This window comes from Chiloscyllium punctatum, unplaced genomic scaffold (assembly GCF_047496795.1).
Source record: "Chiloscyllium punctatum isolate Juve2018m unplaced genomic scaffold, sChiPun1.3 scaffold_293, whole genome shotgun sequence".
Taxonomy (NCBI): domain Eukaryota; kingdom Metazoa; phylum Chordata; class Chondrichthyes; order Orectolobiformes; family Hemiscylliidae; genus Chiloscyllium; species Chiloscyllium punctatum.
The window spans coordinates 67260-82147 of record NW_027310027.1 but is presented as its reverse complement, the minus strand read 5'-3'; the positions used below and the strand labels follow the sequence as shown (position 1 = coordinate 82147).

General features: G+C 39.1%; 1 long non-coding RNA gene across 2 annotated transcripts in view; it reads right to left on the bottom strand.

Moving 5' to 3' along the window:
• LOC140472302 (uncharacterized) overlaps window positions 1-14888 on the bottom strand; it is a 66049-nt gene that overhangs the window by 37678 nt on the left and 13483 nt on the right. The window contains exons 4-5 of one of the 2 annotated variants that reach the window (XR_011957532.1): window positions 12617-12680; window positions 1884-3300 (exon numbers count right to left, since the gene is read on the bottom strand). This is a non-coding gene — a long non-coding RNA (uncharacterized lncRNA). Of the gene's footprint in view, window positions 1-1883; window positions 3301-12616; window positions 12681-14888 lie in introns of those variants that run through there. The other variant, XR_011957533.1, reaches the window with a different exon arrangement.

Below are 14888 nucleotides of genomic sequence, written 5' to 3'. Positions count from 1 at the left end.
TTCACAGAGTATGGTCAGTCGGAGCAAAAGTAAGGAAGTCGTTCCTTTCTGCAGTGTTTCGCAATACTACCTTTCCCGTGAGCATCGAACACAGTAAAGGATTGTGCCACAGACTGCGACGGCAAGCTCCGCTAAAAAGTAATCCTTTAAAGCAGGTGTAAGCAACACAACGTTTTTGGGGGACACCGCGTGGAAACAGATACTTCGGTGTATCTCGTCCATGCTCAGCACATAGCCAAATATAAACAAGTCCGGTTCCCCAGTATTTGGCCTCAAACTCTCTAAACCCATGCCATGTTGTGTGCCATTGATTTCATTGACATTGAGATATTTTGCTTATACAGGAAGGGATTCATAATCACGTAAAGTTCGTAATTAAAGTCATATTTTCTTTTTTAAAATTATGAGAATTCCTTTGTGAAACAGTGATTTAGAGATGCCGGAGTTGGACTGGGGTGAGGAAAGTTAAAAATCACGTGACACTATGTTATAGTCCAACAGGTTTATTGGGAAGCCCTAACTTTCAAGGTGATGCCTCTTCATCGGGCGACCTTCATCTCTTCATCCGCTCGGACTAGAGAATAAGGATTGGTGTACGTGAGGAGTTGAACTGCACCATAATGATGTGTTAAATGTTTATTGAAACTCTTCTGCAGAATTAAGTTCACAGAATAAACAATATTTGAACATTCTTGAGTTGACTAGAAGTAAAATCCTGTTGCCCACCATATGAATAATACCCGAATGTATTTTGATTTAATAAAATGAATTTCATTACTTAGATACTTTAAAATTTTAAAAACTGCAGTGTCCTCAAATCTAAAATTTGGATATAATGTAATATGATACATAATGTTATTAATGACCTGAAAATAATAAATTGCAGATTAAGAGATTATTGGAATGAACAACAGACAGAAGCAGATCCAAAACTGGATTGAAAATCAATTCAAACTCTGCTTAGATATATTCTAATCACCATTCCAAGCTGCTCTGGCATATCTCTGTTGGAGAAGGGAACCGAACCCACACCTCCTAGTCTCATAAGAGTGACACTACTAGAGATCCACAAGTGTCTTTCATTATGTTCCTAACAAGGAAGGGTGGGATTATAATCAATTGTGATGATTATAATACATCATAATCAAATGAAAACTAATCAATATTCATTCCGATAATTGGGCTGGGAATTAATTAGACTGTTTCTGTGTGTAATGGACTGAGAATGAAATAATAATTCCCAATAATGATGGTACTAAGCAGAAATGCACTTACTTAAAAATTAAAATCATGACAATTGAAAGAAAGATAAATGCACATATCATGCGCTTATTGTAAATTCATGAAAAATATGACTGCGGAATGTGTTTAAAGCCGTTTTTCTTATAATGAAACGATAGCTAGAATGCTTAGCAGCAGGATGTAATCGCAAAAAAAACATTCAATGTGACTATTCAGCTGCAGGCAGCTCCCCTTCCTTACACATATGTATAACTTCCAACAATTCAAAATTTACTCTGATAAAGAAAAGAACATACGCATGTAAATTCTTTTTTCTTGTTGACAATAAAGTCGCAAATTTGAATTTTTTTTAGCTTTAAAGTATTTAACTATTCCTGTGATCAGAAATACAATAAATCTTCATGTTGAAGAAAAATATGATCAAATCAATTCAAATCAAAATAAATATCGATATTCACAACAATTGGGAGAGTAGACACAACAATATCTTTCCATGTACTGAGCCATAATTCCACTTTTATACCCCTTACTGGAATGATCAATTATTAGATATTAGCAATAACTAAATTATTAATATGCTGTCAGTGAACTGAATATTAATGTGAAATCTCACATTGCTGTTTGAAAGAGCAATGTGTCGATATAAACAGTAATTCTTAGTGAAATGCCTTAGACATCTCTTAATCAATGAGGCTATGTATACTTTGATTGTTGAAACGAGTAGCATTCAGTTACTTATAAAGAGCATTGGATGGAAATCACTGCTTTTTGGTGCAGAGCTGAAAGATTTTGTTATTGTAGTATTGGCAGTAAGAAATAATGGATTAAATTATGATGTGCATATCACCTTACTAAATATTTTCAAGTTTTCTAAAAGGCTTCTGGTCCAATCTTCAGTTTAACAAGGGGAAGTTTGGGTCAGAACATCAGTAACTGCAAACAATTTCGACACATCTCCATCAAAGTTATTAATCTGATAATTCAGAACAAATATCAAAAACTTACCTCCGTAAATTTAGTTGACTATATTTTTAGATTGTAGTAAAGTTCGTTCTCTACTTATTTCCTTCCTATTTCTGACACCAGTGGCTAAATATGGATTAGATTAAATGTCATATGAGTTAGACGTTCGTTTTCTCTCACAGATCCGTGCAGCACAGGAATTGGTTATTTGGCCCATAACGTTGTGCTGAACATAATGCAAAAGAAACTCATCCCTTCTGCCAACTCTTGGTCCATATCCTTCCAAATTATCGAAATGAACATTAAAGAGCCTTAATGTATCTGCTTCCACCACCAACCATGGAAGTTCATTCCAGACACCTACCACTCCCTGTGTAAAAACAAATTGCCCGTTACATGCCCCTTGAACTTTCCCCCTAACCTTAAATGCATGTCACATAGTTTTTGATGCTTCAACTATGGGAAAAACTTTCTGACCGTCAACCCTATCTACGTATCTCATGATTGTAGAGACTTCCATCAAGTCTTCCCCCAGTCTCCGCCACTCCACAAAAAAGCAATCTGAGTTTTTTCTCGCCTCTCTGAATCCAGGCAGCATCCTGGTAAAAGCCCTCTGTACCCTCTCCAAATCCTCCATACCTGTCCTGTAATGTGGAGAACAAAAGTGAATAAAATACTTCAAGTATGCCTTAACCAGTCTTATAAAGTTACAACATGGCTTCCTGACACTTGTAACCAGTTCTCTGACCAATACAGGCAAGCATACCATTTGCCTTCCTAACCACTTTCAGGGAGCCATGGTCTTGAACACCAAGATCCCTTTCAATAATAAAGCTGTTAGGGTCCTGCTATTAACTATCTACTTTTCCTTAACATTTGAGCTTCCAAAGTGAAACACCTCACACTTGTATGGATTAAACTTCACCTTTAATTACTCTGCCCATATCTGCAATTTATCTTTTTCCTGCTGCATTATATGACAACCCTCTACATTGTCCCCAACTGCACTGAACTTATTAACTCCCCCAATTCGATTATAATCCATTTCACTTCTATATAATTGTATCACAAACAGAAGGGTTCCAGTACAGGTACCTGTGGAAAAAAGACAGGTAATGAGGGAAATGCAGAATTCTTGACGAAATGAGGTTTTTTTTCAATGACAGAACAATTCTGATGAATAATCTTCTAAGGTGTGATTTTTGTTTTTAAATTAACCCAATGTTTTAATTCTCAGTTTACTGATCTTAATGAATATCCAGTACAAACTGCTTTGTTAATATTGAATCATTTTAAGTGTTGAGTTCTAACGTTAATTATTGTTTAATTGTTATTTCAATTCTCACACCATCAGGAGATTCACATTTTAGTTGAATCCATTATTTCTTAGTGCCAGTATCATAATGAAATATTAACATTCTTTTCAGGTCAACTCACCTGCAATCAACCAAAGTTTTCTCATCCAACATCTAACTATCTCATTCTCTTTCATTTGAGTTCTCATATTAATGGAAGGATCATTAAACAGTCTTATCAATTAAGAGATGGCTAACTATTTTTCATATAAATATTTCATTTTTTTCCAACATATTGCACAATTACATTGCAAAAAGAGTTTTCTTATCATTATTAAATTTGTTATCAGCCATTTTAAAACTAATTATGGTCAATATCTAACCGGCAAACATTGTTGAAATCCAATATCTCCAGCTGTCGATGTGGAGCTATGGCTCAATACATCAACTGACGTAAACAATATTGCACTCTGCAATCTCTTAATCTTAGCAAAAATAATTTTAAGTGTTTACGCTTAGATGGATTGAATTGGTTGTGAGCAAAAATGCAGACTGAAGAAAGGTCACTGGCCCAAAAGTTTTCACACTGATTTCTCCCCACAGATGCTGCCAGACCTGCTGAGTTATTTTCCAGCAATTACTGATTTTGCTTGTGATTTCCAGCATCCACAGTTTTGTTTACATTCTTGTATTGATTATATTTCACTTCAATTCTAACATTTCTATATATCTGATTATGACAATAAGAGCTAAATATTTTTCATGTTAAACATGATTTAAATTTTCCGAGTTTCTTGTTTAAATAAACCAGAATTAACAAATGTTTGCTCTATGCTATAACAATAAATCTTGAATTCTTAGCAATCACAATTTTTTGAAAATGAGGAAAGTTATCTTTCGCTGAATAGTCACATTGAAAGACTAATGCTTTATTTCCATTTCATGTGCATTACAAAGCGTGTTAATTTTTATTTATGCAGATGAATAACTGCTTCAAACATATTGACTTACTTGATTATCATGAGATCTATGTTTATTTAAGATCATTGTTGCTTCGTTCCTTCATTATTAGAAATAACTAATTCTTTTTATCGATCCATTACACTCTGGAACTGTCTAATACAAGCCTAGTCCAATTATAACAATAAATATCTCAGTAGTTTTCCCTGTGAATAAACACAGTAAGTATGTGATTATAGTCCTGCCCTTCCTGCAAGGGAATATTATGGAGGACTCCGGTAATGTCTGTACTAGTAGACCAGGTGGCATGGGTTCAATTCCCACCTTCAACAGAGGTGTGTCAAATCACCTCAGAGTTGATGAGAAAATATCTAAGTGTCGATTGAACTGCTTTTCAACCAACATTGTCTCAACTTGTAACTGTTGTTCATTATAATGATCACAACATCTTGAATTTATTTGCTTCACATCACTGATTAAAGTATGAATGTTATTACGCTGCTTCTAAATACCTCTCAACTTTTAGTAACTTTGCAGTCTTAAAGATTCTACGATTTAAGGTGAGGGGGAAAGAATTAAAAGGGGTCTGAGGGGCAACGTTTCCACACAGTGTGTTTCACATTTTAGGATGAGCTGTGAGAGGAAGGGCAGAGGCTGGCACAAATACAACATCTAAAAGACTTTTGGACTGTTTATTGTATAGAAAACGTCCAAAGGGGTATGGGACAAACACAGGGAAATGGGACTAGTTTAGTTTAGGAAACCTGGCCGGAATGCCAAGTTAGGCTGAATGTCCTGTTTCCATGCTGTATCAGTCTAGCATTCGACAACTCAAACTTCACTGTGATTGGTAAAGGAAAGAACAAACGGATGTTAATTCTATTTAGTGTCCATAAAAAAGTGAAATGCATTTTAAATAATTTTGTCACATGAAATAGTTCGCTCTTATTGTGATAAGAAATACAATGATTGTGAGCATTGAAGTGAAATAAAATTAAATCAATTCAACTGTGTTTCCATGGTTAACATAAAAATTGATATTCACAATCATTGTGAGTTTGTACATTGCAATATCTTCACATTACTTCATGTACTGAGCCATTATTACACATTTATACCCCCTACTGAACTGAACAATAATTAGATATTAGCAACACTCAGATTTTCGAAAATCTATCAGTACACTTAGAAGAAGGAGAGATTCAATTTCACTACATGACTGTGCAATGCGCAGACATGAACAGGAATTTTTGCAGTGAAAAGTAGTTACAGTTCTCTGAATTCATAAGGCTGAAATTACTGTGATTATTCAAATGAGCAAAAGTCAGTTTACAAAGCGTGTTGGATGCAAAATGATTGGTTCCATTGTGGGATAGTTGACCTGAAAACAATAGCATTGTTGCAATGGATTAAATTAAAATATGGATTAAAATAATATATGGATCTGACGATACACGTTAGGAAGACAAACAAATTATTCTGCAAGTATTATAAGGATAATGAATTCATAATAAAAGTTGTATTCTGAACAAATAAATTGACTCAATATTTTAAAAACACTTTGCTCTGATGTTGATTAGACATACACTAAGATCGGTAAACTGAAGACTGAATTATAATACCTAGATTGATGGATTGAGGACAATAAATGAGCCATTCAATAGTTATTGAAAAGAATTTATATTTTTGTCAAAATGCAGACAATACAGAAGTAATGCATTTCATTCAATGAGTTTACTTGTAGAAACATGTGTTCTTAATTTATGAAATTTTATTGTGATCGATGTTCAAACATTTGTGTCTGAATTAGGAAGTAAATAAAAAGATAATGAAAATGAATATGAGAGTGACCACAAGATACAGTCCGTGATATTGGATAGAAAAAGGAATTCGCATAATCTTATGAGTATTTAATGTTAATAAAATATAACTCCTCAGGTACTGAAGCAGTCCAAGTCCAAGTACAACAAGACCTGGACAGTATCCAGGCTTGGGCTTACAGGAGGCAAGTAACATACATGCCACATAAATGCAGGTTATCACGTATAAGACATAACCTAACCACCATCCCTTGACATTCGATGGTGTTACCATGACTGAACATCCACTATCAACATTATCCTGTGGATTATCATTGATCAGGAACTGAACTGGTCTCACCACATAAACACAGTGGCTACAAGAGTAATTCAACTCCTGGCTCCTGAAATCCTGTCCAAACGCTACCAAGCACAAGTCAGGAGTGTGATGGAATACTCCCCACTTGCCTGGATGAGTGCAGCCCTAACAACACTTAAGAAACTTGATACCATCCGGAATAAAGCAGCCCGCTTGATTGGCACTGCTGCTACTGAGCATCAGTGGTGGTGAGGGTGGATGCTTGTGGATGTCCTACCTGCAATCTCTGCCTCTTCTTATTAACAAAGATAAAAGAATCTTACATTGCTCAACTTTCTCATCAAAACCGAGTACTGTATTCACCTCAACCCTCCAACCACAAGGGATGAACTCAGATTTCTCCAGTTTCCTCATTTCTCCTCCACCTACCTTGTCTCAATCAAATCCCTCGAACTCAGCACCACCTTCCTAACCTACAATCTTCTTCCTGACCTCTCCGCCCCCACTCCATTTGAATCCTATCACCCTCACCTTGACCTCCCTCCACCTATCGCATTCCCAATGCCCCTCCCCCAAGTCCCTCCTCCCTACCTTTTATCTTAGCCTGCTGGACACACGTTCCTCATTCCTGAAGAAGGGCTCATGCCCGAAACGTCGATTCTCCTGTTCCTTGGATGCTGCCTGACCTGCTGCGCTTTTCCAGCAACACATTTTCAGCTCTGATCTCCAGCATCTGCAGTCCTCACTTTCTCCTCCAGCCCTCTATTATACCATCCAGCAGCATTTCCATCACCAATAGCAGCTCCTCTTAAAATATTTTGTCAGTAACTTGTAATAAACTGGTTAATACAATTACAACTGAAAATGTGTTGCTAGAAAAGCGCAGCAGGTCAGGCAGCATCAAAGGAGCAGGAGAATCGACGTTTCGGGCATGAGCCCTGCTTCAGGAAGGTCCTGACGAAGCAGTGAACCAAATTTTGAAATGATCTTTCTAAACATAATATAGATCAGGTTAAAACTGAAGTAGGTGTTTTACACAACTTGCTACAAGGACACAGACAGTAGAATCTGAGGTGATCATGAGTATGTGGAGGTGAATGTGGGAGACAAGCTGGGACTGTATTGGAGTAGTCACGGTGAGAGGGAACAAATGCTGGATGCAGGGTTTCAGCAGCTGATGGACTGACACTGAGGTGAGCCATCAGAAACTGAGCAAGTGACCACCATCTAATAGGACAGAGAAACTGATCCATCAGCCTGAAACTGACTGACCAGATGGCTGTCAGTGACTCCAACACAAGGGAATGGAAACATTGCTCAGAGCCTGTTTCTGTAACATTCAACACAACCAGGAAATGGAAAGTGAATAATGAGCTGAAAACAAGGCCACTGTTCTGTTCGAGTCTAAACATTTCAATGTTCAGTTATTGAACATTACTGACTCTCAGAATATTCTAACCTGCAGAATCACAGTAAAAGGGGAAAGTAAACAACATTCTTGGCAAAGGCAGAATGAACCAACTGCTTGTATAAAAACAGCTCAGAACAAAGGGGCGGAATCCTCTACAAACTGACAAACACAGATACCATTAGATTTATAGATAGTGATTGGAATTCTTTCGAAAAACACTTCCCTGTTTATGGTGTGTGGTAGTAACCATTCTCAGTGAGAACTGCCACTTATTTCCTTTGAAAAGAGTCTCTGTTTCCCCTCAGAAAAGCAGGTGTGTTGCTCACTTACAGACTGACTTACAGACAAAGGAAACCTGATCAGGGACTCGACGGTTAATTAAGCTGTTAGTGACAGTCCATTGCACACAACAAGAGCTTAGACCACAACAGATTCTAATGAAACCAACAATGTGATGAAAAAGGTGAATTAGTCTTTATAATCATGCAGTCTCTCTCAATCAAATAATCCCAGTCAACTTCCAAACATTTTAAAACTATTAATACAATGTGTACATATTTATTTACTTTCCTAATTTCCTCCAAAAATATATCTGATAATTCTCTTCAAAATATATTTTAAATGGTCAATTCATAATCACAATTCATTTCCAATTATTCTTAGAGCAGAACAAATTGCAAACTAAAATTGTTTTCACGTCAATAATGACACTAGAAAATTTGATCTGTAGTTTAACCATATTTCCAAATATTGTTTTGGTTCATTATTGCAGTGAAGCTAAAATTAAACTGTATTTATTTTCTCTGATATCCTTTCATTACTTTATTCCCTAATAACAATGCCCATGGTGCAATGGGTGACAAACATTAAATAAAATTGAATTTTCATTGCAAGAACTTGTACAAATAATCACATATTATTTAGTTCATTCATTGTCGTTGATTATCAGTTATTTTCACTGTATGATCAAGTTAAATTTACTTAAATAATCACAGTACAATTCTCACCTTTATAGATATGTCGAATGAATGCCAAATTATTCTTATTTCAAGTAAAAATAAATTCACGTTTTGCTCTGTTTTATTCCAGGAATAACAGGATGTGTTGAATTATTATGGGAAACAGGAACAAGTGAAGGTGGTGGCTCTCAGACGTGAGGCCTTAAAGCCAAAGGGCCAGGTGGTAGTAACAGTGGGGGGAGGTACCTAGTGCCCCGCTCTCCTCAGAAGGCAGAGAGGATGATGACAAAGTGCACACGAATGGACAGAGGGACGGCAATGGGTGGGATCACCCACCACCCTGTAAGGCCCAGAAGGCTATGTCCATGGCACCACTGGGCATCAAAGCTCAACGTGGACAGACAGTAGGGAGCAACAAAGGGAACTGTCAGAAACCAAACATGAACAGTTCACCCGCTGAATGACAGATGTTGGTGAGTTAACACCCAGCCTGATAGAGAAATGGTAATAATGGGCCTTATTGGGACAATATGGATGAATTAGTTGAGGTACAGTCTCACCGATGATGGTGTCAGGCCAAAATCTCTCAGGCCAAGATACCCTGACGTGTACATCAGAACCTGTCCCTGCAATGAGAGGGTGAGGGTGTGAGCTGGTCCCCCCCAGTGCACAGCCGATCAGTGTCTCCAGGAATTTACAGATATTACAGGGACACACTGGGGAGGGGACAGGCTGAATGGGCTAAAATAACCTTGGTGTCTCAGGGAACCAAGGGTAATATCGAGGATCATACAGAGAGGAAGCCTGAGGTGTGTAAGGACCACGGGGGATTACCAAACCCCAATCTGTGATGATGATATCATTTTTTTTGTTTTTAAACTGGGACCCTATTTAACTGTGATTATAAACATGGGACTCCCAGTGGAAGATCATTCTAACCACTTTCTGAATTGGACCATGAGAGCTGAGGCAAACTCAGAAACACAGGGGAATAGCTGCAGTACAGGGAGGGTAACCAGACTGGCAATGTTACAAGTGAAGAAGGAAAGGGCACATAGCCAAGGAATGTAGGCAGAGAGAGGGAGATAGATGTTCACATTGTGTGTGTGCATGTGTTCACGTAGGCACATGAATATTCTTTGATGCTGTGTTTGCGAACCAGCAGAACAAATATTAATACAGGAGCATCTATATCAATGACTGATATGGATTTGTCCCTTACCACCTCAATTACTAAAATGAGAGCAGTCGAAGAAGGAATCAAGGAAGCTGGATGAAATAAACTTCTCCCGACGCAGATCATGCATATGGCAAAATATATTCAGATGTGGGCTGTGGGAAACTGAGGAAGGGACCACTCTGGGAGTTGTCCATTTCGAACAGTTAGGACCAACTATTGATGTAGAGACACAAACTATAATATGGGAACAACCTGAACAGGCCTGGGACAGGAAGCAAAGGAGAGTCGACATCTCCAGAGTAGTTACCTTGCAGGGAGACTGGAACAGTCAGGGAATCTGGGGAGTTAGAGCTAGGACCCAAGCAGCAGTTTGGGTAACTCAAACAGGAATGTGGGTTATTATTTGTAGATCCTGTAAAGATCAAGGGCCCTCTCACTCCCCACACAAACCGGATCCCATTAAAGCTGAGGAGGCAGTAATTGTGACAGTATCAGATTGACAAAAGCAGTGAATAGTCAGACCAGCAGTATCCCAGACTAACTCACAGAAGCCGGACAGCTCATCCCACCTCACTATTGAGTATACGTCCCTCAGTGAATCCGCCACTAAAGAGTATCCTACATTAGCGAACCACACCACTGTATTTAATGGATTGAAATCACAACAGGATATAGTCTAAGTCCTTGATGTTGTGAATGGGTTCTGGTCCATACCTGTGGACCTGGAATCCCAGAATAGGCTGGCATTTACTGGCTGAGGAAAACAGTACTCCTGGATCCAGTTACCTCAGGGATCCCACAATATTCCACTATATCCCACCGATATATGGCTGATGGAGTTAGTCACATTGATCTTTCCAACACCTCATGACCTCAGATATTAAACAGGCAGGCCAGGCTTAAAATTAACCCACAGAGAGTGGGAAGGTAGGGAGAGATGCCACTGCTCTGTTAGAGTCAAAATCATTCAACGTTCAGTTATTGAATATTACTGACTCTCAGAATATTCTAACCTGCAGAATCACAGTAAAAGGGGAAAGTAAACAACATTCTTGGCAAAGACAGAATGAACCAACTGCTTGTATAAAAACAGCTCAGAACAAAGGGGCGGAATCCTCCATAAACTGACAAACACAGATACCATTAGATTTATAGATAGACAATGAAATTCTTCAGAAAAACCCTTCCCTGTTTATGGTGTGTGGTAGTAACCATTCTCAGTGAGAACTGCCACTTATTTCCTTTGAAAAGAATCTCTGTTTCCCCTCAGAAAAGGAGGTGTGTTGCTCACTTACAGACTGACTTACAGACAAAGGAAACCTGATCAGGGACTCGACGGTTAATTAAGCTGTTAGTGACAGTCCATTGCACACAACAAGAGCTTAGACCACAACAGATTCTAGTGAAACCAACAATGCGATGAAAAAGGTGAGTTAGTCTTTATAATCATGCAGCCTCTCTCAATCAAATAATTCTAGTCAACTTCCAAACATTTTAAAACTATTAATACCAATGTATACATATTTATTTCCTTTCCTAAGTTGCCTCCAAAACTATATATCTGACTATTCTCTTCAAAATATATTTTAAATGGTCAATTCATAATCACAATTCATTTCCAATTATTTTTAGAGCAACACAACTTGCAAACTAAAATAGTTTTCATGTCAATAATGACACTGGAAACTTTGTTATGTAGTTTAACCATATTTCCAAATATTGTTTTGGTTCATTATTGCAGTGAAGCTAAAATTAAAGTCTATTTATTTTCTCTGATATCCTTCCATTACTTTATTCCCTAATAACAATGCCCACGGTGATATGGGTGACAAGCATTAAAATAAAATTGAATTTTCAATGCAAGAAGTGGTACAAATAATCACATATTATTCAGTTCATTCATTGTCGTTGATTATCAGAGTTATTTTCATTGTATGATCACGTTAAATTCACTTAAATAATCACAGTACAATTCTCACCTCTATAGATATGTCAAAGTGAATGTCAAATTATTTCAAGTAAAACCAAATTCACATTTTGCTCTGTTTTATTCCAGGAATGACAGGATGTGTTGAATTATTATGGGAAACAGGAACAAGTGAAGGTGGTGGCTCTCAGACGTGAGGCCTTAAAGCCAAGGGCCAGGTGGTAGTAACAGTGGGGGGAGGTACCTAGTGCCCCGCTCTCCTCAGAAGGCAGTGAGGATGATGACAAAGTGCACACGAATGGACAGAGGGACGGCAATGGGTGGGATCACCCACCACCCTGTAAGGCCCAGAAGGCCCTGTCTATGGCTCCACTGGGCATCAAAGCTCAAACTTGGACAGACAGTAGGGAGCAACAAGGGGAACTGACAGAAACGAAACCTGAACCGTTTACCCACTGAATAACAGATGTTGGTGAATGAACACCCAGCCTGATAGAGAAATGGTAATAATGGGCCTTATTGGGACAATATGGATGAATTAGTAGAGGTACACAGTCTCACCAAAGATGATGTACGGACCCTCCCTCGAGCCAAGATGCCCTGACGTGTACAGCAGAATCTGTCCCTGCAATGAGAGGGTGAGGGTGAGAGTTGGTTCCCCCAATGCACAGCCGATCAGTGGCTCCAGGAATTTACAGATATTACAGGGACACACTGGGGAGGGGACAGGCTGAATGGGCTGAAATAACCTTGGTGTCTCAGGGAATCAAGGGTAATATCGAGGATCATACAGAGAGGAAGCCTGATGTATGTACGGACCACGGGGGATTACCAAACCACAACATGTGATGATGAAATCGGTTTGATGCATTTAAAAGATGACATGGGACCCTATTTAACTGTAATTATAAACATGGGACTCCCAGTGGGAGATAATTCTAACCACACTCTGAATTGGGCCATGAGAGCTGAGGCAAACACAGAAACACAGGGGAATAGCTGCAGTACAGGGAGGGTAATCAGACCCACAATGTTACAAGGGAAGCAGGAAAGGGCACATAGACAAGGAATGTAGGCACAGAGAGGGAGATAGGTGTTCATATTGTGAGTGGCCTGTGTTCATGTAGATATATGCATAGCCCATGAATATTCATTGATGCGCTGTTAAGGGGCCAACACTTTCATGATTCTAACACCGGAGCATCTTTGACTTTTATGGCTCACCCTACAACTCAAATCCTCCAACCCTAACAACATCCTTGTAAGTCTTTTTTGAAACCTTTCATGTTTCACAGCACCCTTCTGATAGGAGGCAGGCCAGAACTGCACACACTATTCCAAAAGTGGCCTAACGAATGTCCTGTACAGTAACATGACCTCCCACATCCGATACTCAATGCTCAAACCAATAAAGGAAAACATACTGAACACCTTCATCATCCTATCTGCCTGCAACTTGACTTGCAAGGACTATGAACCTGCCGTCCAAGCTCTCTTTGTTGCGCAAACGTCTTCAGGGCCTTGCCATTCAGTGTACAAGTCCTGCCCTGATTTGCTTTTCCAAAATGCAGCACATCACATTTACCTAAATTAAACCCCATCTGATCAATATCTTATTGTAATCTGAGGTAACCTTCTTCATTATCCACACCCCTCCAATTTTGTATGACCTGTAAACTCATTTACGATACCAAATTATTTAAATGAATGACGAAACAAATCCAGAAATAGACATCCATTTCTCAGAGTTTGAATGTGCTCTGTGTAAATCCTGCCCAATGACTCTGTACCAGAGAAAGGCTGCACATGCGCCTGGCTGCACCTTGCCCCCTACAAAGCTGGTGGCTCCACATGTGTCCAGAGAATTCTTGCCCCGAATAAAGATGGCGGCACACACTCATGCCTGCTGCCACACTGAGGCAATTCCCCGTTTACTGAAAACACGAGACTGGGACGTTCAAATTTGTGTTTTCCGACGTGCACATTTTGTTTGTAAAACCTCTCCGCTCATACAGAATCGCTCTCACCTCCTGCGGTTCCACAGACAACCTTGATGATTTTTGTGGGTACCTATTCTCTGCCTGGTTACTCGTTTGTCCTTAGTGTATTTGTACAATCACTCTGGATTCTCCTTAAACCTATTTCCTGAAGCTATCTCATGTCCCCTTTTTGCCCTCCTGGTTTACCTCGAGTATACTCCTACTGCCCCTATACTCCTCTAGGGATTCACACAAATATAGCTCTCTGTACCTGCCATATGCCTCCTTCATTTTCTTGACCAGGCCCACAATATCTTTCGTCAGGCAGCATTCTTTACACCTACCAGCCTTGGCCTTAACAGGAACATACTGTCTGTGTACTCTCATTGTCGCAGGCCTATGGAGGCAATGGCAGATGAGGACAGAGAAACAATCATTCTCAGTAAAGAGGTAATGTTGGGAAAGATAACAGCCTGAAGGTAGATGGGTATCCAGGCTCTGATGGAATGCATCGCAGGGACTAAAAGAGGTGGGTGAGGGGAGGGGGGGGGGGAAAGAGATAACAAATAGACCTCGTGATAATTCACTACCATTTGTTGGATTCTGGGATGGTTTTGACAGACTGGAAGCTGCAAATATGGTGCCACTATTTTTCAAAAAGGACCCGTTAGCTTAACTTCTGTAGTGGGGAAAATGCTTGAATCTCTCAAGGAAGTAGTGGTGAGATATCTGGGTAGAAATTGTCTCATTGAGCAGACACAGCATTGATTCATGAAAGGCAGGTCACGTTTAACGCATTTACTGGAATTATTTGAGGATACGACGAGTGCGTTGGACAAGGCGGACTCGGTGGA